Here is a 21568-nt window from a genome sequence, read left to right as displayed (position 1 = left end):
ATCACTTTGTTGTACACCTGATACTAACATTGTAAATCAACTACACCTCAATAATTTTTTTTTAAAAAAAGAGTAAATAGAAACAGGAGGTAGAGTATGAAGGTGGTACAGTAGAGGGCAGAAGTGAAGAATGACCCTCTATGGATGTTCTCATTCAATAGAAAGGACAGAATAACATATTGGATCATGTCTTCTGAGAGATACAGAAGCGCTTACGCATTTGGAAAGAAAGAGAACTGGAGGCATGAGATCTCTGATTAGGAAACAGGGGAATGTCCAAAGGTTCTTGCAGAGGGACTCACAAGAGAAGAGGAGAGAGAAAAGGTCTATAAAAAATAAGGTTAAGGGCTGCAAAGTTTTCTCCCAAAAGACATTCATAAACGTTCGTATGCACGTGATCATGTATGCATTCCCACACACACACACACACACACAACACAATAGCAGTTTGGGGGGGAATAAATCTGATGGCAATTTTGAACTCCAGCTGCTCACATTTAGCACAGAGTTATTTTCAGGGTGGCCAAATCATGTCACCAGTACTGATTCCCACTCGGATATTTGGAGACCTGGAAATCAGTGGTGACAGGATAACCTACGGCATTGACCGGAGAAGGGAATCTTGTCACTGGGGCAACAGATAGGAGAAAAAAGCCTGCATCAGACTCTGAAGTTTTTACATATCTTTGTGGTGCTCTGTGCGTGTGTGGAACAAGGAAGGTGGGAAGAAAAAAACTTTATTTTGTGACAACCTCATGAGGTCATTATTGGTTCCAATTTCAGATAAAAACATATCATGTTACAAAATCATTGCTGCAATTCACATATACTTATCGCTGAAGAGGGGACTTGAGAGAATCCATCTCATCTACACTTAGAACAGCAGCTTACGTAGGTGCTGCTTACACGCACATAGGCTACCTCAGGGCTACGCAAAGTGTGAACTGGTGCCAGTAAGAAAGTGCTGTGTTACTGGTTTGCAGTGACAGAAGTCTAGAAATTGAGAGTCTAAGTTTTGAAACTTCACCAGCAATTTAACAGAGTCATTTTATATCTGTTGAATCTAATAAGAAAAAAAAAAGTGTCATATTTTAAGTCTGTTTTCTCATGTTTCTGAATAATACATTTTTGTTGCCTTTTATAAAAGTTTGAATCAAGGTGAATTAGTTAACTTAACCAAAATAAGCAACACTGGTCCTCTGTCACAGATAGTTTGAGAAGCACTGGGCTAATTGAAATGTTGCAGTAACCCATGAAATGGAGCACGATTTTGCCTACCTTGTGGGCTCATTTTCTGTTTTAATCTCATCTTTAGCTTCTTTGATAGCTGAATGCTTAATACACAGAGCGTAAAGTATCATCATTGGAATACTAGTCACAAAAAGCTGTTCTGCCGAAATATCCAGGACCAAATACATTTGAGAAACAGTGCATATGCTGTGCTTGCCTTAGATATTCACAATTCATGTTAGCATCCCAAAGATTCTGAGAAATTTTGCAATAAACAAAAAGTATCAATTTAGCAAAGTTTCCCAAACTTCGTTGGTCATAGAGCTCCTCGTATCCTGTAGTACCTTAGCATATCCTGTGAAAATCATGTTCCATGGAACATGAATTCATTTATTCATCACTGGAGGCCTCAGTGAGAGCTGAAAAGAAGAGTCAGGTGGCAGTAGATAATACGAAAGGAAAGAAATGGGGAGTGCACATACTTTATAATCATAACCCGAGTAATATGTTGATTCCATGCAGACTGATATTCTAATATGAAACCTTGCCTTTTCCCACCCCTCTGTCATCTTTCCACCTGCCTTTTCTAAACAACCCTCCCTTCTCAGTGGGCCCTTTCTTCACATACTTAAAGTAAGATTTCTGCTCCCCTCGAGGCTTCACAATGGAGCCAGAAATTATATAAAATTTAGGGATTTGCTAGTTTTGTGACATCTAGACATCTGGTTCTTTCTATATATTTCCAGGCATTTAGTCAAACCCCTCTGATTTGGACTAACAAAGGAAAAGGTCAATCTAATTTGGTAAGAAGTCTGCTTTATAGTATATTTTTAAAGTAATGCAGTTTTAGTTGTATTATCTTAAAAAGCTCATTGTGCCAGAAACTGATTTTGGAGATAAATATATATACATAAACGTATGTCCTATTTTATAGAATAACATCAATGATTTGTACTAACTGAACTTAAAATAAGGTTTTGTATTAAGTTTATGTTCATTCCTCCCCATCTACCATTTATAGTGACTATAAAATCACTTTAATTTGCTATAAAATATATTTCTAGACAAATATATACTTTATTGCAAGTCCTATCTCAAAAACAACTGTTCAGATCAGTGAATTTCAAAGAATGAAGCTTGCTTGCATTTGGTTTCTATCCTCACTAATGTAGGAAACATATGAAACATTCACAAAAGCAAAGAATGCAGACTGTCCATGCTCTTCCTTTCCAAATATTTACTCTGAAAATGAATCTTTATTTTTGAAGGCAAAAAAATACACTAATTCTCACTATCTCACCTCATAATTATCACCCTACTTTATTTCTCTCGTAGTAGTAATCACTGTTTGAACTTACAGTGCTTATTGACCTTATGTATTTTTTGCCTCTCCACATTAGCTTGTAAGCTCACAGAAAGAGGTAAATCCAATCTTTGTGGAATAATGTAGGAGAGGGTCCACTTAGAATTAGCATGTACAAAATAGGAGCCCAAACAGAGGAACTAATAAAGGTAGTCTAGAGATCACCGGCCCTGTTGGATCTCCTCATCTTCACCACGACCACCTGCACACAAAGGTTGCCTGGCAAACAAAAGAGGGAAAAACAAAGAGTGTTCCCCTTTGACAGTATTCAGTTTACCTCTTGAGAAAGATTAAGGCTTCTAAAGGTTGTATCACTTCTAGTCTAATGGCCATCTCAACTTTGCCAGAAGACTTGAGAGTAAAACCCTCTAGTTGACAGTTTCTACACCAGACATAGATATCCAACAAGATCATCAAAAAGAAGGTCTATAAGAACATTATTCCAACTACCTAAAAAAAAATCCACAGTCTCCTTCATGCCTAAATAGAATGCATAAAAAAGATTTTACCAGAAGTGTAAGAATAATAAATAGCACTAATGAAATTTTTAAAGTCCAGAACAACTAAACATAAACAAAGAGATATTTCATGCAATATAAGTGAACTAAAAATTCACATGTATTAGTACGATATGGAAAGATATTGTTGCCTCTATAAAAGAAGAATAGACTATGATAACAAAAAGAAAAGTTGAAAAAAAAAAAACATGTGACAGGCCTATTGGAAATAAAAAATTGTTTGCCAAAATTTGAAGTTCAACAGAAGGGCTAGGAGTAAAATTTGGTAACATTTCCCAGAAAGGAATAAAAAAGGTAAATATGACAGAATAGTAAGCTACAGAAAGTACCAGAAGAATTGCCATTTAATAAAATTTTAGAAAGAGCGAAAAAGGAGAAGAACTTAAATAAATAAAGGATAGAAAACAATTTACCATAGGTTTAGAAAAAATGATTTTTTTTAATTCAAAAGGAATATTCGAGTGATCTCAAGGTAACACAAACACACACATGAACACACACACACGCGCGCACACATACACTTAAATTATTTCATTCTTTCTCCAGGATTTCAGAACACAAAAAAAATCAAGAGAAAATCCTTAAAAGGCAAAATTTCATAACATCAGAGGATGGAAATCAAACTGGCATCAGAATTTTCATCATCAATAATGGATGCTTGAAGATAATGAAATTGTTTTCCTTCCAACCTCTAAGAATAAATTAGTTTGAATCTAGAATTTTATGCACAGCTAAGTGATGAGAATATATGAGAAAAAAATAAAAACATCTATAGAATTTCCCATGCACTAGTCTCAGGAAGTTTCTAGATGATATATTCAAATAGTAAAGTTTAAAAAAATTGAGTGAGAAATAGGAAACATGAGATACAAGATACATAGGAATTAGCTGAGAAGTACAATGAAAATCAATCCCATGATGACAGCTGGCCTACTATACGAAGCTGGTAGGCTGCAAAAAATTTTTTTCAAGAAAAAAAGAATAGATTCTTTTAAATTGATATATGAAATAAGCAAGAAGATTCTAGTTACATGGCAAAAACAGTCATATATTTTTTTCTCAGCAAGAATGAAAGAAAAGTAATTAGCAATGCCTTGTAAAATATATATAAGAATCACGGTAAAGATATGAAGCAAATAAAATGTGTCATTGTTTAAAGAAATTTCATGGAATGTAAAAAATCTACCATGATTTCATTTATGGTTTCTGGTTTCCTGTTTGGCTAAAAATACATTCCCTACCCTGAGGTTATATCAATATCTTTGTAAATGATTTAGTTTAAAAATGTGTATTTTTATGTCCTTTACATGGAGACCATTGTAATAGGCATGTAAAGGTATATCATTGTGGTTTCAGTGAGCATTTACCTAATGATTAAGGATGTTAATAATCCTTTCATTTTCATATTTGGTATTCATATATCTTATCTGTTCAAATCTTCTGCTTATTTTCCAAAAAATGAGTTATTATTTTCTTACTATTAGTATTGAGAACTTTTAAACATATATTCTGGGTATAAATTTTGATTGGACATACAACAGGCAAATAGTTTCTCCCAGTCTGCAGTATATCATTTCATTCTTCGTCTTTCAGAGAGTAGACATTTAAAATTTTGGTGACGTTTATCATATTTTTACATTTATAGACCATGCTTTTGCAGCTGTATCTAGGAACTCTCTGTAAAATCCAAGGTTATAAAGATTTTCTTTTCTGTTTTCTACCAGAAGTTTTATAGTTTTAGGTTTTACATATAGATTTAAAGTCCATTTTAAGTTAATTGTTGTATGTGGTGGAAAATATGAATTGAATGAAGTTCATTTGCTTTGCTTTGTGTATACAGATAGCCAATTAATCCAGCACCATTTGTTAAAAAAAGAGACTACCATTTTTAAACTGAATTGCTTTTCCACTTTTGTGAAAAATAAGTTGTTCACACATGTGTGATTCTATTTCTGGACTCTATTCTGTTCAAACGGTCTAGTTGTTTATCTTTATAGTAGCTAAAACCACAGTATCTTGCTGCCACCAAGTACTAGACACTACACTTTTTACCACTGCTACCTCTAGACTTTATTCAAGCATCAGTGCCAGAAACTTGACCTTCCAGCCACCATTTGCTGTCAATGCCAAGGATAAACACCTCTCCCTACAGACGTTACTAGCTCTTCTATCATAATATGACATGACTGTGACTGATTAGTGAACCCCAGTCCTGTGCCCCAAATACCAAGAAGGCTGGGAAAGGGAATACCTACCATTTTCATTATTCAAATTAGGGTTGGTCACTGCACTTTACAAAGACTGATAATTCAGGGAAGAGTTGCCTAGATATAGTAAGGTATTCAGAATCTGGATGGCCAAATGAATGCCAAATATTCATTTTTGTCAATTTATAGATTGATTATTTCATCAAGCATATCTCCAGAATTATTTTTATATACTCTAAGTCTTTTAACATATAAGCATATATATATTTATTTTGATTGATCTGTATTATTTTTCTCCTGAAACATGAAATGCCTATCAAATATGAAGATTAAAATATTTCTAAATTTCAGAAAAGCTTTCCTAAAGTTTATATTTGAATATTTTATTCCTGTTGCGTTTGTTCTGTACGGTTCTTCAGGGACACCAATTATACATATATTGGTACACTTTCATATGTATTCCGCTTCCATCATCTTCCCATTAATCCTTTAAGCTCTTTACAAATGTGTCCTTTTGTTCGGGGTTGTCAAGCCTACTTTTCTTATTCCTAATTTTTCAGTATTTGTCTTTTCCTGTTTCCCTCTGATGGTTTCTATTCACCCTTACACTTCTCTCCTGAGTTTTGCCATGTTGGTATTCTAAGCATTTATTCATTGATTCTCTCTTGCCCCGTATTGGGTTTCCCTCATTAAAGGTCACATTGCCTTCACATTCTCTAATGTTGTGGACAGTGTTTGGTAAAACCTTCTGCTGCTTTACACTATAATTTTTCTTGTGTGGTTCTTCATCTGCCTTCTTTGTATTGTTCAATTTCTCATTTTTTTAACAAAAAAAGTTTCATAGATTTAAAATTTTTTCTTACCATTTTCTGTTTCTTGCTACTAATACCATGAGTAGTAGTAGTAATAGTCTTATTGTTTTTGTTGTATTTGAGTGAAAGGATTTCTTTCCTGAACAAGACATTTTTGAATGGATTTCGTGGACATGGGACCAATGGGAGGACGCTATGGTTGGAAGCAAGTTAAGTAGCCAAAAAATAGGGAATTTGAGAGTCTGTCTACAAAAACTTGCTCATCAACACTTTGCCCTGTAGGTAAAAATAAGAGCCAGGAGAACAGAAAATCTCTTTTGCTCACCATAAAAACACATGATGCTATGTGATGAAGGTGTGTGAAAATATGAATGAGTGAGTTTTTGTGTGTGTATGAGAAAGAGAAAGGGGGGTGATGTAATCTTATTTTAAGTTTAAGGGCTCTTTGACTCTCATTCTTTCTCTGCCATCATCCGTTTCTTCAAAGGTAGTGATCATTTGCTCTTCAACCCTGGTTTGCCTACCATTCCATAGAGGCAAACTGTGTTCAGAGAGTCTCATACTGTGATTCTACACATACTTCTTGTGTCACCCAAAACAAAGAGGTACCATACTCATCTGGTTCTGGCCTAAGATCTTTAAAGACAGGTGCCTTTTCTTGGTGTCGTCTCTCACCGTCACTCTCATTTCATTTCTCTCAAGAGCCCTTCTTTTTATATTAGAGTTTGAAATTGTAAGTGTCCCATAGACTCATCAAAGATAGCATACTCCTTTTCTATTTCATGTTCTCCTTAGTTTATTGTTTTCAGTTCATTTTAGAGAGGAGAAAAGAAAAAGAGTTATTTTTAGTTTTCTATCTAAAAACCAAAAAAATCTAAGAAATTTTCTAAATGATGATGTCAAGCTTAATGGCTGTGAACTGCTGAGAGCCATGATGTGGAGTAGCCCCATTTAAGAGCAATGCCAGCTTTGGGTGGTTGATTCAAGGTCATGTCTTGCAACTGTTAAGAAATATTTAATGGAGATAAATGTTACACTACAGAGCTCTTTAAAGCATATCCCTCACTCAGTGCAATAATTATTCACGTATCCTTTAACTAAGAGCCACATTGTAAATGAAGTACAAACTATGATGATACACTCATTTGAAAATGTTAGTTTACTTCCATTTCCATTGAAGATGATCAGCCAAGTCAGAAGGTAAACTTGAGCAGCATTTTGATGTACTGGCATTTCTTTTGCTTAGGTATACTTATTGTTCTGGTATAATCTTTATTAGTTACTTGGAGTAGACATGGTCACCATATCTCCAAGTATTCCGGAATATCTGGCTCTCCTATGGACAGTTGTACCACATGTATCAAGTTGGGACTAACTAGGGACTGAGGCTGAGGAGTATGGTGATTGAATAAGCTCAGAAGGTCCCATACGAAGACACCTGAGTTGGACACATAACTAATATACAAAGCAAGTCTTTAATCACCACCTCAGAGGATTTTTTTGAGATTTAAATAAGAATATCATGTGGCATGTAGTAAATCTTCAACATGTATTTATTAGCTATTTTATAGCTGCTGTTGTTTTTATCATCATCATCATTATTAGTGTCAGGAAAGTAATGACAAAATTCTATGAAGGAAAGAGGTGGGAGAATTCTTTTTGTTCCTAGATTGACTCCATGGATATTGACAAGGACCACATTTGTGGGCTTTGGATACAGAATAGTCTTTATGGAAAAGGAGAAGTTGACATAAAGGCAAAAGTGAACGAGGATAATGGGGCTGTTCTTGATGCTGCTGTATCTGGGCGCATTGTGATCAAGCCTGCCGCTTTGATGTTGGGTCCCAATGCATTGACCTTTTGGTTCTGTTTCATTCTCTCTAACTCACTCACTTCAACTTGGTGTGTTTTCTTTAGCAGAGCATTTGGCATCGTCCTGGTCCCTGTATAACAATTTTGAGAGGATGAGAGACGTGGATGGAAATAACCCCTCTAAAGTTACGATGACCTTCTCCCATAATGTATTGTAATGTGGTGGTAATGATAGATGCACTAGCTTCTGTATTTGAAGTTAAAAGAAAATTCAGTTGTGTTTTCTTTTCACCATCCACAGACTGTTATTTTGTAATAACAGAGGGAAGAGTTTTCTATAGCAGCCTCGTCAGTGGTTCCAAACTGGAAATAACATCCAACCACTAACTGCTGTTTAATTTTTTTTGTTTTTACTTTATTTCATGCGTAACTATGTTTGCACAGCAGGGCAGCAAACATCTAAGGAAATGTCACTTGGAATAGCAAACAAGCTCGCAAAGTCCTCCTTTCTGCCTGGGGTTTTGCCTTTGGTGGGTCTACATGGTCCCAATTCACCAGGAAGGTACTATTTAAATAAAATGAAATCTGTGGGAAGATAAAGGCTGGTAAATGAAGCTCCTTGCCAAAATATGAATTTTGTACTTGTGGCACTTTATTTCTCTAGAATAGAAGGAGCTCCTAAGAGACAACTCTTGAAGAGCATTGCTGGCTTCTGAGTGACTCAGGAGGTAGAAAGAGGGACGATGTGGTGAAAATTCAGCACAGGGGCAAAACCAACAGAAGCCTAGATGCTCAGTGTATAATCTTTACATGTAACTAAACCCCAGGCAGACTTCTTGTGTTTCTGAGAGATGCCCCCTGGTTTTTCTCAGGGGTTTCTATTCTGAGGGGTTGGCACAAAGAGACTTCAGTGGATGTTGGCAGAAGCCATGTCTTTCCCCAGCTGCACCAATGGAAATCATCACATTACAGTGACTCATCTTTTTTTTCCTTTGCGAGTAGGGTTTTGTACACCATCTTCTCTACTCAAAGCCAGGCCTGGTGACTAGTAACAGGAGGAATCCTGAGACCCCTGGGAGTTTATGACTTTGAGTTTGAGGAGCTTCAACTCAGAGGAAAAGCTATGGGAACTAAATCCTCAGAGGTTAAGACAGGGTCATATTCCGCCCCTCTATGGCCAGAGCCTTTCTCTTGCATCAGGGACAAGATAACAGGGCAGGTAATGGTTTGGAGTTTTGTTTTTCATGCTGTCTATGATATAATTTACCCTCTTCCTCTTCAGTTTACCCCTGTAAGGAAAAGAAAATTATAGCATTTAAATTCGTGAGTTCTGATCGAGTCCTAAGTCAGCATTTTAACTACTTGGCGTTTCAGTTTACAGATCTGTAGTGTGTGAATAGTAACCACTTCCTTAGAATTGTTGAGAAGATGAAATTAGATAATTGAATTTAGTGCATGTAAAATTTTCCCACCAAAGTTTTCAATCAAAGGATTACCTCCAGAAGAACTTTGGTGGGAAAATTTTACACGCACTAAACTCAACTGCCCTATCCATGATAGTAACTTTTTTTTTTTCTTTTGTGTAGTATCTTTCTCCAAAGATAGATCTCTGTATCTAACAAAAACTCCACCTGGAGCTATTTCTTTAATATCTTTCCTCATGCAAGCATGTAATAACTTCCCACAATGTACCCGACATAGACATCATGACATTTCAAAACTATGTTCCAATTACAATGATGCATCCAAAGCTGGATTGTGGAGCAATTAGGCACCGTCCTTGCCCTTCAGCAGTTCACAGTTGGATTATATGATGTAATAAAACTATGTGAAATTCCCTATAAATGAGCCAGAAGTAGGGTGGAGGGAAAAGGTGAAGTGGCAAAGAATGGGGTCCCTGGAGGAAGTAGTCTTTGGGATGGACTCCAAATTCTGTTTAGTACATTATGTATAAAGATAAGGATTAGGAAGGAGCATGGAATATTCAGGAAAATGGTAAATACCTGGATGCACAGAGCATTTACCCTTTTGGCCTCTTTTTTGAACTTCAGTGGCCATTCTCCAATTCTGTGTGGAGACCCATGAATTGTGACTAAATCAGGGTTTGGAGATGGAAGAGAACAGTGAATGACAAATCTCTAATAGTTAGATTCTGAGTTACTTTTTCAATCACCAGTTCTTGAACCAGCACAGAGGACACAGATTAGTTTATGTCCTAGACAAGAAGGTTTTGCTAACCTTATATGTTTATTAGACATGATCTAAGTGGGTAAATTTGGAGAATACACAAATTCACATTAAAAAGAATTTCATTGATGTTTGAAAGGTGGTTCAGACAGCTCTGAAAGAGTTCTCAAAAGAAACCAGACCAAGTCTTCTCCTAGAAATATTCAGAAACCTAAGAAAAGAGCTAATAAGACAGTTCTTTTCTGAAAAATGTAAAAAGGGGCCATGCATTCTTTGGTGATGTGCTCCAGAAAAATGTTAACAAAAAGATGGTTTTTACTATTAAACCATCAACTGACTTTGGCCTGCAAAACGCCAGCTGGCTTACATTACTTGTAATGTGCTTTGGTGTGTCTCTGATGATAAATACGAAGGGTCCTTTAAGATATACAGAAATATTAAGCAACTAAATATGCTTTTTCCCCTTCCTTTGAAAATTTAAGGAGTCAAAAGAAACACAGAGACCTTTAAACACAGGGAAAATTACATATGGCTAAATCAGTTCTGTGCCCACTACAATGAGCCAATGAGGCCATCTCCTTTTTAGGAGAGAGAATCATTGAGTTTGAGCTCCAAAACTCAGGACATTAACCCTGCATTAAAAAATAAAACAAAACAAACAAACAAATAAACAAAATAGAAAACAGAAAACAAACAGGAAAAAACCCACCTTTTACAATCCAGCCTCAGTCATATCCCAAATAGTATCTCATAGTTTTATTTTATTTTATTTTTTCCATCAGAGCTCAATATGTAGGCAAGACAGGTCCACCTATTTTGGTACGTGCCAAGCATATTCATGTCACCAAGTCTCTGCTCACTCTTTCTAAGAGCAAAGCCTTCCTTGACCACCTTAACAGTGATCTTTACTCCCACTAACCTCCTAATTGAAAGCCCTTTTTTTTTTTTAACCCCCTACCTGTCCTCTAAGACCTAGTGCGCTGCTTCTGAGGTTGGTGGCTTTTAGGTGTAATCCAATCTCATAACCAATGATGTACGTGCCCTGTAAGTATCTTATTTGTTCAACTCTACATCCTTTTAACATGGAATAAAGAACCTAGTACACACTGGGTACTCAAAAATGTTTTGTTTGGTTGGGTGACTGATGGACTGAACTTGGAAATTATGGGATTTTTCTACTCAAGCAAACACCATACGACAAATAGTTTTCCAATGTGCTCTCCAAATTCAACTCCCCTTATAATTTTATTTTTGGTATAGAAACTTTAAAGAATTAATCTATCCATTCATTCATTTATTCATTCACTTATTCATTGAACAAGAATTTTATCCCAGGCACTGTCCTAGGTTTATTCAATAAACTTATAGGCACATGTGAGTGACAGATATAATGAAATAATCACACAGTCAATGTAAAAACCAATGTAAAGGGAAATATATTGATCCCTGTTACCCTTATGGTATTTCTTCAGATTTCTGGGCTTAGAGCCTGCTCTTCTTTTAGTAGAGCAGCCTGAAGTTGACTTGGGGAAAGAGTGAGGCAGAACACTATGTATAAGCACAGAAAAGTCATCCTAAGCTCTGTGGTCTGTGATATAGATAGTGACCAGGAAAAAAGAAGGGCTTTCCCTTCAGAAACAGAGACCACATAGACTAGGAGAGTGGGGGCATTGATCTGAGTGATCAAAGCACTCCTCAAAATGGGGACAGGTTCTCAGAAGCATAGTATAAGCAGTCTACTTCCGAAGTAGAGCAAAATGTCTGGCAAAGTCAAAAAGATGAAAGTTTCTGTCTTGCACTTTGCCCTCCTAAGCTTCCATTTTCCTGGAAATCTCGGGAGATAGAATGATTTGGTAGAACAGTTTCAGGACTCAGAGCTGCACGGTCCCTGGCTGCAAATCCCAGTTCTGCTCCTTCCTAGTGGTGGAGCTGGAGTGTGTTACTTATCACAGAGGCTCATTTTTCTTATCTATAAAAAAACAGATCACGACATTTAACTTGCAAAATGTTTGTTGTCTGACGGTCCATTCCAAGAAACCAGAATCCCAGGACCTATGTCTGGAATGAAACTCCAGGAGTCCCTTGAAAGAGAGAGGGACTGATCCTTTTTTGCAGGATGCAAAGTGAAGGGAGGGCAATGTGGGCATAACCAAGTCACGTACCGTATCCTAGGAGGGAAACAGAGCTTAAGAACTGAATCCAAAAGTCAGCAGTCAAAGAAAGGTAAAATAGAGCTAATGGGTTGTAATGAAGCATCTGGAAGGCTGGCAGATGCAACATGGAGAAAGTTCTGTACTTGACTGGTCCTGGCAATCGTAAAAATTGATGGTTGAGAAGATAAAGTACCAAGGACAGTGCCTGGTGTGGAACAGACACTCAAAACTTGTCTCTTACCTACCAAATTGCTCGGGCATCAACTAAAGTTAAGGACACTGTAAACAGCTTTAGAGTTTAACACCTTTGGCACTCATGATCTTAAGTGAGTTGTGGCCCCATGTGGTGGACAAGGCACCACTGAGGTTTGATATCCCTCACTCTATAGTATGGAATATGAGGCTGAGAAATTTTTCTTGGTTTGCCCAAGCTTCCACACTAATGAGATAAAGCTCGGAGTTGGGCAATATCTGGTACAAGTAAAACATTGTTAACATGATTGATGGTTCTACATGACTGAACAACCAAATCATTGGAGCGGGGTTTAAACAAAATCAAGATTTCTGAGCCACTCCAAACTTGCTGAATTAAAATCCTCTAAGGTTGGGGAGCAGCAACATGTATTTAGCCATAAGCTGTATGCCAGAAATTGACACATTGTAACTGACTGTACATAAATAAATAAGTAAATAAATAAATAAAATATAAAAATCCACCTTCAGTAATTTTGAGACAGTTTCTTTGCAGTGGGGGGCAGGTCATCTGGGTACCATTACTTTACTCAACACAGGCATCTACACAGTAAGACCATGTTATCAGCCCTAATTACTCATCCAGTTAGAGCTAAGCTGGGCTATAAAAACTTTGGGTTTTCCTTTTAATAGGCTATAAAAGTGACCCTGTTTTTGCTCCTGTTTTCTCTGACAATTTTTTTTTTTTGCAGTTGCTACCCAAAATTTATTTAGCAATTTTAAAAAGCCTTCTTTTAAGAAGAATTAGAAAATATAATTAGTCTAGCAAATCACTCGATATAGATTCTGGAAACCTAAGAAGTAAAAACAATTTTATATTTTAATCTCTCACTTAAAGCGTCACATAAATGGGAAAGTCCTCTTGAATTCTATAGCAAAAAAAGGCAAATGGCAAAATGGTTTTATACAAGGTATTTTATTAAATGTATAAGAAACTGTGAGAATTGGGGTAGTATAAATTCTTCTGTCTTTACTGAGTACAATAACACTTCGTGAAACTTTTGCCTTAAAGTTAGATTAACTCTGTGACTCGGGATAAGGTATTCATCTTCTGTGGGCTTCTCTTTCCTCATATGTTAAATATGAAACATTAAGGCTTGCTCATGGTATCCAAGGAAGAATTAAAAGAGATTATATGGGTGAAGGTATCTGCAACCAAATCGGGTACATAAAGATACTCAGCAAAGTTTAACTGTGTCTGCTTTACTTTCAAAAAATTGGCAGTGAAATGGTTCTTCAGTTAATTCAGTTAGTTCTTTCTTTTCTTATCTATAAATGGAGATCTGTTCAGGAAAAAAGAATGGTTCTAGACTCTCTTACAAAGCTGAAGTTTTGTATTTTTATTATTCTAGAAAGTTTTTCTGTATGACTCTAGTTAACCAGAACTACTTCTGAGAAATTGTGTTGGTGACTGAGAAGTCAGTGAGAATCCTTAGGTGATCAATAACATGCTAGAAGATTTATTATGTATAGAACATAGGATTTACTTGTGTTTAGTGAATTCCAATGTTAGTAAAAAATACCTTAAACTTAAATATGGTGAATGCCATTCTTTCTTTGATGTAAAAGGAACTTCAAGATCTTGTATAGCCTTTCATTTATTCTTATACCACAAAAATTATTGTGCTTTTCGCATGTTGACACATCAAAGTATTGGAAATTTTTGGGAAAAAATTATGGAAACTAGAGTTCTCTATTTATATCTATTCAATGTTAGATGGATTCTGGCCTCATTATCATAAAAGTTTAATTTTTTCCCCAGTCCCAATTACAGTGTCTGGTATACAGTTGGTGCTCAACAAATCAGAAGAATTAACAAGTCCATTTTTCTATTGAGCTCCATTAATTGGTGTGATGTAATGGAAAAAAGTATTAATTTGAAATTCTCCTGCTCCAATTCTTTTCTTCCTTTTCTTTTTCTTTCTTCTCCTTTTCCTCCTGTTTCTCTCCCACTTCTTTCTCCTCCTCTCCCAAGTTGCCAACTGGTCCAACATTGGTCTCTCTTCTGCCATGCTGTAGGAACGAGGAGCAGGGGAATATTCAGGGAGCAGCAGAATATCAAGAGGCTGAAGAGGACACAGAAGGCAGCCAGGCCCCGGAATCATCTTTTCATCACTGACAACAGAACATGACATATCCTGAGCCAGTCTCTGATTGAGGCATTCAGTAAGAGGAAATTCTGCATGAAGAGTTATCTGCAAAAAAATATTCCTACAGTGAATTAAATCATCAAGCAAACTTGGTTTATAAATATTCCCATCCCATCATTTTTGCAAGAATGTAAACCACACCTAAAAGCACATTCCTTGTTTTGTAAGGAAATACAGGGCGATGCACACTTCGTCCCACGGTGCCAAGACTTAGCTTTAAATTTGATTTCAACCTTTTTGTTTTCCCCCTGTGCTGTAGTATGATTTCACAGTCCATCCTCCCATCTGTTGAAACAGAGAAGCGCTTGCATTTTAGGCTGAGATGACTAATATTCATGAGGAATGAATCCAAATTCAAACTAAATGCACATTTTTGCATTTGTCCAAAGCTAGCCATGAATTATCTCAGACTATCAATAGAAGAAGAGGAAAGTTACTATCTGTAAATCCCCACTTGTTTTCCCAAATTGCACCCTTGGCAATGGGTGTGACAGAAAAATGTTCAGTATTCCTCGTAGCCTAACCTGCCAAGAGAGATAAAGCCACTTTGATGTCCCGGGACAAGAGACTACACAGATTTTTACCCGAAATGGACCTCAAGCCCTTTTCAGAGAGGAACGGGCTAAAACGACCTGCCTGCTTCCTAGTCTTTGGAATCCAGAAGAGAGACCAGTGGCCCCGCTGACTCCAGGAGGTGGCAGATCTGAAGTCCATAAAGGTAATGCTCTTTCAAATACTCTGGCCAATAATGAGGGTCGTGATGATGATAATAGGACCGTCGCAGTAAAAGTTGACGCAGCAGTAGTTAATATCATCAGTGCTTACCTCTCCTGTGTGATCCCTGGTGCCCGCGCTGTGCCTAGCAATTTGCGTGCATTAGGCCATTTGCCCCTGATGTTGTCCCTGTAAGGATAGCAAGTGAAGCTCAGGGTGGCTGAGTTCCAAAGGTCACACAGCGGGTAGCGGGGCCGAGCTTCATACCCACCTCTGCCTCCCCTCCCCTGTGTGTGGCATAGGCTGTTGCCTTTCTCAGGGGAGGCCCACCCTTGACCTCCTTCTGGGACAGCTTCCTCACCATCTGAAGCCACACCCCCATCACACGGTACATGAGTGAAAATCATCTCTTCTGGAGGCCGGGTAGAAGGAACACTCCAGAAGAGATCTGATTATGCCCCAAACGAAACTGCAGATTTCTTTGGCTTCAGCAGAGAGGTCTCAGGCTCCTGCCCTCGCTGGAGTTTCTGTCGCCGCCGAGCTGACTTCGGGGCACCCGGTTCCCAGGAGCAAGGCAGCTCTCCTCCTCCTGCAGTCTCAGTCACTCTCTTCCGTGGGCAAGCGGGGGATTCACCCAGCCCTACTGGGTGAGCACCCACCTTGCACCAGCACCAGGCTGCACACCATACGAGTCATACCGCCGTTAATCCTCACAAAATATTGAAAACATTTTGGATGTTTGCTTTTGTTTTGGCTTGTTCTGGGTGGTGAGGAGAATATAGATCGGCAGCTTTACGCACCTGCCCGAGGTATAGAGTGCTATTAAACCGGTGGCCTCAGTCAGAAGAGATTGTTGCTCCCTTTCTCCCAAGGGGATTCGGCAGTGTTTGGAGATGCTTTTGGTTGTCCCATCTGGGCGGTGTTGGAGGGGGCAGGGTCTCTACTGGGATCTGGTGGGTGGAGGCCAAGGATGCTGTGAAAGATGCTGCAATGCACAGGGCAACCTCCCCCCCCCCCGCCCCCTAAGAAAGTATGGTCTGGTCCCAAATGCCCTGGTGCTGAGGGTAAGAAGCCCTGGATTAGACTGACAGGTTTCTGACTGGATTCTGCTATGTGGCTACTCTGGCTGATGGCTCAGAAGCTTCTAGAAGAATTACTTTGAATCAGAGCCCCCGGCTACTCTGCCAGGGGAACGTGCACTCTCCTGTCACATGCAATAGCCTGGAAGCTGGGGTCCTCCCTGCCCAGCCATCTGGCTCTCCAGGACGTCCGTGGCCTAAAGCCTTCATGCTGCTGAGACTAACAAGCCCCTGTAGACAGGCCAGACTCCCACATTTTGTAGCAGTGGTAGGTCAGAAACCATCCATGGCCCAGGACCCTTGGAGTTCGGAATGCTCTTGAGATTCAGCGAGCCCTTTGCTGAGAGGAAGTTTGCTGTGAGGAATGGCCACAGAAGCTGGCTCCTTTACACTGGCTCTTGGCTCAAGGGAAAGTGGAAAGGGGGCTACCCAATTCTTTTCCAGAATATAGGCCAATTTCAGTGAGGCAGAAGAGGACTCAGGATTCAGGGCAGCTGCTCTGTCTGGGAAGAAAGATGGAAAGTCTGACTGCATTTATGCACCATCAGGTCACCTGGCAATTTTAGACAGAGAGGTAGTATTCACAGTTATCCTGCATAAGTAGATGTTTGTTGGGGCAGAACTGAAACTGATGGTGTAAAGACCTTGGTTTGAGGCCTCTGGTGGGACTTAATTCATTCACTTATTCACTGAAAAGGCAGTACTGAGTACTCACTGAGTGAGGCTTGCACTGTGTAGATTCCAGTCTTGTGGGAGGGAAGTCACAGAGAAAGTGATATTTAAATCAGACAGGCAGATAAGTCGTCCTGGCAAAGGGAAATGGGAGCCAGAAGGGGAGGAGACTGGAAAGACATTCCAGAAGTGGGAACAACGGCATGTGGGAAGACCCTTGGGCAAGAGAGAGCATGGGAATCTGAGAACTGAAGGAAGTCTGGTGTGGTTGGAGCACAGGGAGCAGAGGGAAGAAAGAGATGTGGTGAGGAGAGAGCTGGAGAGCACAGGCTGTGAGGAGTCCGGTCAAGCCTGAGAGTCTAGATTCACACTGACGTCGGTGCAGCATCAGCGGGAAAGAGCTCCAAGAGGCCAGTGAGGACGTTCTTGCAAAGGTGCAGACAAGGGAGGATGGTGGTTTGAGTAGACTTGGGCTGGAGGATTTGCGAAGAAGTGGATGGATCTGATGCATACCTGGGTGGAGGGAAGGCCAGCAGTTGGTGATGAATGAGCTGTGACAAGAGAGGGAGATGGAGTGAAAAGAGTCCATCCAGCTCCCCTTCCAGGCAACCGGGTGGATGCCATTTACCAAGACTCTGCAATTCTCACTTTTCTCACCTGTAAAGTGGGAACAATATGTTTACCTTTCCTATCTCACAAACCTGTTTTGATGACCAAGTGATGTACATACAAATAAATACAAAAGGATTTTGGAGACTGTAAAATTTGATCAATATCTAGGCTACAAGGTGATTATTCGTAATTATTTTATTATGACATGTTCATCCCTATGGCTTTTGTTTTAAATCAAATCCCTGTGTGTGGTAAAACACCAACCCTAGCTTTGTGATAATATCACTTTAGTGCCTTACAGCTTCCTGATTTCATGGTTGCAGAAAGAATTTACAGAACATATAAAATGACAGGGGAGAAGGTATGGCTACTTGTTCTCTAGCGTGAACTTGGCTTTTAAATCTTGAAATCGACTCTGATTGCCATGAGAAAACCCGAACCAGCCCAGCTTGGTCGCTGACATGATTGGGGAATTGGGAGTCGTTGATGGAAACTGTTTCTCCTGGATCACTTTACTGAGTTGCCAAAGAATGGCTGGGTCTCACCAGTCTCAGCCTGGTAATTATCCAAATGGCTCCGGGTCATCAAACTGCAGAAAAGAGCCTACTGGCTTGCTGCTGCTCCAGGGCTCCAAAGCTATGATCTTTTTTTTTTTTTTTTTTTAATCCCTCTACAGACAGTAGAATGGTGGTCGAATGAGCTCAGCCCATGTTACAAAGAAAATATTTGGGGACCAGTAGAGTTGAACTCAGCCCCAGTTTTGTCATTCATCAGCTTTGTCACCTTAAGGAGTTCACCTTGAGAAGTACCAGCTTCCTTGAGCATTGTTTGGGGACATAGGTAATTGATCCATTTCAGGCAGAAGAGATAATAAATATACTTTGTAAATTGCAAAATGTTAAGAAAATTAGATAGATGGATGAGTGGGCTGAGTTATATCAATATTGTTCCATTGAGGAAAAAGACTATATTAAACAGATACAAATATAGTTATAAATATAGCCTCTAAATACAGCAATCTACACCTATCTATGCATCTGTCTATCTATCTAGATGTATATTCCTCACCTGGAAAAAAATTATATTAAACTGGAAAATGAGTGACCCTCATTTATCCATCAGCACATAGAACTGTGTTTCTCATTTGAGGATACAAATTATACTACCCGACTGTATCTTAGAATGCTCCAGAACTGAAGGTTACCTCGAAGATTCTCTTCCCACGCATAATTTTCAGGAGGGGTCACTGAGGGAGGCTGCTTTCTGTGTAAATCCTGGCTTCTTCCTCATGATACGTGCAGGCGGCAGTGGTTTGGGGCTGAAGCCCAGACCTCTGACTTATCATTCAGTCCTCCTTTTCACTCAGCCACATGCCCTCTCAGGAGTCTTTCTATTTCCTGACAAACATCCCGGCCCTCCTTGGGCAGCCAGTGAGGGTCAGTGTCCTGGTCGGCTGATGGTAGTGGTGTTGGTAGGGCTGACGGGGGCGGCACTTTGCGTTCATTGCATTTGCTGATCAAGCCAGGCAACGTTACAGATTCAGTTCACATAACTGGAATTGTTTCTTTTCTTTGAAAAATATGATTCCAGTGTTTAAGGCACCCACTTGATACTATTCATAGTTACTCGGTTTTATTTTGTTTCATTTTTAAAATAAAGCAAAAACTAGCTCTATTACTTTTCAACAGAACCAAGCTAGTGAGTATTAAAACAAGGACCATGGAATTACTCCATTTAACAGACAAAAGCCTCTCCTGGGAAACTAGCTAATCTCTACACCCTGGACACTCTGATTCTGCTTTTCCTTTGGCAGTGAAGAGTGATGTCAGGGGACAGGGAAGAGCATAGTGGCATTCTCTGTTTGTCAAAACATCTTGAACAATTTTTCAAACATTTTGAGTTTGTTAGAATCCAGACTGCATAGTGCCAAGCAGTTTTGCTTAATTTCTAAACCCCTGGGTATTTAAAGGGAAACTTAATCGGTATTTTTCTGAATCGTTTCGTTTAACTCATCAGTGTGCTGTTTCATAAGAGCCATTTGATGCCAAAGAAGTCCTTCTCTGCCAATTTAGAAATTTTATTCTGGAAGACTCCGAAGGACTGAGAGCAGAAAAAAAGAGCAGGGGCCCAGGGGTTCTAGAATCTCACAAATCAAGATCTAGAAAGGGCTACGGAGAGGTCTCGCTCAAGATCGTTCAAGCAACCAGCAGAAGAGGCAGAATGTCAAGCCCAAAGCACATAAATCTGCCCCGGCACTGTGCTCTTTGTGTTTAGAACAACTTAAAATTCTGTGCTGGATAAGCATGAACTTCTACTTAGCAGACTAGTTTGTCTGTGTGAATGTAGCATTTTCATGATTATAATTCAGAGCAAGGACTATTTCTAAAATGTCCTGCAGTAATTGGCATGCCTGAGCACCTTTGCTGTGAGAAAGCTTTCCCTTCCTCCAGGTCAGGGCCAAGGCCCTCTGAGGTCAGCATGCCCCAGAGATAAAAGTTGGCTGAGGTTCTTCCTCATTCAACACTTACTTTTCTCCCTCCAACTCAGTGGAAGCAGTCAGGGCTAGTTTCTTTTTCTGTGAATTCAACACTGCAACACAAACACACATACACACAGAAAGATTTAAATGCCTTCTGTACAAGGATGTTCAGAACTGGATTTGAGGAATAAGCTAGTACCCAATAATAGGGGACACAGGTGCTGGCAACATGAACGCAGAGACTGCTGATGCAGAGGGCTGTCTAGTGCCTGTTCTGTCCCAGGCCTGGTGCCCAGTGGTTCACATCTATTCAGTCGTTTCATCTTCTTAATTATCCTGTGAGTTTGACAGTACTCAGCTGACTTTATAGTGATGATGTTGGTATTTACTGAGGTTAAGCGACTCGTCCAAAGTCATCCAGCGAGTAAGTGGCAGAGCTGGATTTGAGCAGAGATCAGAGAGCAGAGGGCCTTCAGAGGGCATGCTATTTCCATCTGTCATTCTGCTTGCTGCAAACAATGTTCAGTTATGGGGCGTAAGTTAATAAAAGTGGTGCAGCCACATGAATGATGTTCAGATCAGATTAAAGGGAGCTTAATTAGATACAGTTTTCAGGTGAAAACTTAAGCCCCCATAGGCCTTCCCTAACCTCAGTCACTCTCTTCCGTGGGCAAGCGGGGGATTCACCCAGCCCTACTGGGTGAGCACCCACCTTGCACCAGCACCAGGCTGCACACCATACGAGTCATACCGCCGTTAATCCTCACAAAATATTGAAAACATTTTGGATGTTTGCTTTTGTTTTGGCTTGTTCTGGGTGGTGAGGAGAATATAGATCGGCAGCTTTACGCACCTGCCCGAGGTATAGAGTGCTATTAAACCGGTGGCCTCAGTCAGAAGAGATTGTTGCTCCCTTTCTCCCAAGGGGATTCGGCAGTGTTTGGAGATGCTTTTGGTTGTCCCATCTGGGCGGTGTTGGAGGGGGCAGGGTCTCTACTGGGATCTGGTGGGTGGAGGCCAAGGATGCTGTGAAAGATGCTGCAATGCACAGGGCAACCTCCCCCCCCCCCCGCCCCCTAAGAAAGTATGGTCTGGTCCCAAATGCCCTGGTGCTGAGGGTAAGAAGCCCTGGATTAGACTGACAGGTTTCTGACTGGATTCTGCTATGTGGCTACTCTGGCTGATGGCTCAGAAGCTTCTAGAAGAATTACTTTGAATCAGAGCCCCCGGCTACTCTGCCAGGGGAACGTGCACTCTCCTGTCACATGCAATAGCCTGGAAGCTGGGGTCCTCCCTGCCCAGCCATCTGGCTCTCCAGGACGTCCGTG

The 21568-nt window shown here is 39.7% G+C and overlaps 1 long non-coding RNA gene across 1 annotated transcript in view; it reads left to right on the top strand.

The window, feature by feature from the left end:
- LOC116157415 (uncharacterized) overlaps positions 1–21568 on the top strand; it is a 297701-nt gene that overhangs the window by 241731 nt on the left and 34402 nt on the right. Inside the window, exon 4 of the long non-coding RNA XR_004141445.2 lies at positions 14554–15402. This is a non-coding gene — a long non-coding RNA (uncharacterized LOC116157415). The remainder of the gene's footprint in view (positions 1–14553; positions 15403–21568) is intronic.

Source organism: Camelus dromedarius, chromosome 15 (assembly GCF_036321535.1).
Source record: "Camelus dromedarius isolate mCamDro1 chromosome 15, mCamDro1.pat, whole genome shotgun sequence".
Classification (NCBI taxonomy): domain Eukaryota; kingdom Metazoa; phylum Chordata; class Mammalia; order Artiodactyla; family Camelidae; genus Camelus; species Camelus dromedarius.
The sequence above is the reverse complement of the archived record's forward strand: the minus strand, read 5'-3'. Positions and strand labels throughout refer to the sequence as shown.